At 41.2% G+C, this 2,011-nt stretch overlaps 1 non-coding gene across 1 annotated transcript; it reads right to left on the bottom strand.

Annotated features, from left to right (window-relative positions):
• Positions 1-554: 554 nt before the first annotated feature.
• LOC128032209 (small nucleolar RNA R71) lies at positions 555-660 on the bottom strand. Its single transcript, XR_008188337.1, has one exon. It is a non-coding gene; the product is annotated as a small nucleolar RNA R71 (small nucleolar RNA).
• Between the last annotated feature and the right edge of the window lie 1,351 nt (positions 661-2,011).

Here is a 2,011-nt window from a genome sequence, read left to right on the forward strand (position 1 = left end):
AGGTGTTTAAGAGTATTGACTAGATTATCAACTTACTCTCTATGGACCCTGAAATAGAACGAACCTTTCGACAGCGAAGAAGACAAGCGAACCAGAGAATGACCGAAGAGATAAACTTTGAGAATATGAATCAAAGGAACGGAGCAAACCTTTTTCAGAATCCTATCCTTATTGATGATGATAGGGATAGAGCTTTACGACAGTATGCCGTGCTAGTATTTAATGATCTTAATCCGGGTATTAGGAGACCTGAAATCAAGGCACAACAATTCGAGCTGAAGCCAATCATGTTCTAGATGCTTTAGACTGTGGGCCAATTCAGTGGAATGCCTACTGAAGATCCTCATCTTCACTTAAGACTATTTATGGAAGTGAGCGATTCTTTCAAGTTAGCTGGAGTACCCGAAGATGCATTACGACTGAAGCTATTCCCATATTCGCTAAGGGACAGAGCTAGTGCCTGGTTGAACTCATTGCTACCGAACTCCATTTCTACATGGCAAGAGTTAGCCGAGAGATTCCTCATGAAGTATTTCCTACCGAGCAAGAATGTCAAGTTGAGGAATGAGATCACTGCTTCGAACAAATGGATGATGAGTCCCTGTATGAGGCATGGGAAAGGAACAAAGAGTTATTATGAAAGTGCCATCATCATGGAATCTCAAATTGCAGTCAACTTGAGACATTCTATAATGGTCTCAACGCTCACACGAGGATGGTAGTGGACGCCTCTGCTAATGGTGCTCTCCTTTCTAAGTCTTATAATGAGGCTTATGAAATTATTGAAAGGATTGTCAGCAACAATTATCAATGGCCAACCAATCGAGCAGTGTCAGAAAGATGAGTCACTGGAATACATGAAGTGGACGCTCTCACTTCACTCGCATCTCAGGTATCTTCAAAACCCTCAATGCTTAAGAATCTTACCATTAATGGGTCTAACAGTTTTGCAACCCAACCACCTAACCAATTTGAGAATATAGTCTGTGTGTATTGTGGGGAAGGACATTTGTTTGAAGAATGTCCATCGAACCCCGAATCCATATATTACATGGGTAACCAGAACCAAAACCAAGGGAGGCAAGGACTGCAATCCAACTTTTATAACTCATCGTGGTGAAATCACTCGAATTTTTCCTGGACTAACCAAGGGGCTGGAACCAGTAACACTTACCCCCAACCTAAACCAACTTAGCCGCCTAGTTTCCCTCAACAAGTTTAGAAACCAACCTAAGCAGAACCATGCAATCGCTTAGAGAATCTATTGAAGGCATACATTACGAAATATGACGCCACTCTAAGGAATTTGGAGAATCAAGTGGGCCAGCTTGCTACTAAACTCAGGAACTGACCACAAGGTGCTCTACTTAGTGACTCGGAGAATCCGAGAAATCTGGGGAAGGAACATTGTAAAACATTGAAATTAAGGAGTGGAAAGACAGTAGAGCCCAACACTATCGAAGTTGAAAAGGAGCCATTTGATGCTCAAGATTCAGAAGAAGTTCAACCAAGTGTTGAAATTCCAGTTTCACCAGAACTAGAATCTGTAAAACCCAACAAAGTAACCTCAGGACCAGTTAATTCTGATCAACTGACAATGTCGTTAGATGCAGAATTGCCGCCAAAGATGAATCAACCAGAATCAGTCCCAGTAATGACACCACCACCACCATACCCTCAAAGACTTCAGAAACAGAAGTAGGAGATCCAATTCAAGAAGTTCCTTGACGTACTCAAGCAACTTCACATCAACATCTCATTGGTTGAATCACTTGAGCGAATGCCAAACTACGTCAAGTTCATGAAAGATATCTAGTCTAAGAAACAAAGACTTGGAGAATTTGAGATAGTAGCTCTGACGAAGGAATGCAGTGCATATCTTCAAGACAAACTACCCCTAAAATTGAAAGATCATGAATGTTTTACCATACTGTGCAACATTGGAGCAACATATTGTGGCAAGGCATTATGTGACTTAGGTGTAAGTATCAACTTAATGTCTATGTCAATA

This window comes from Gossypium raimondii, chromosome 8 (genome assembly GCF_025698545.1).
Source record: "Gossypium raimondii isolate GPD5lz chromosome 8, ASM2569854v1, whole genome shotgun sequence".
Lineage (NCBI taxonomy): Eukaryota > Viridiplantae > Streptophyta > Magnoliopsida > Malvales > Malvaceae > Gossypium > Gossypium raimondii.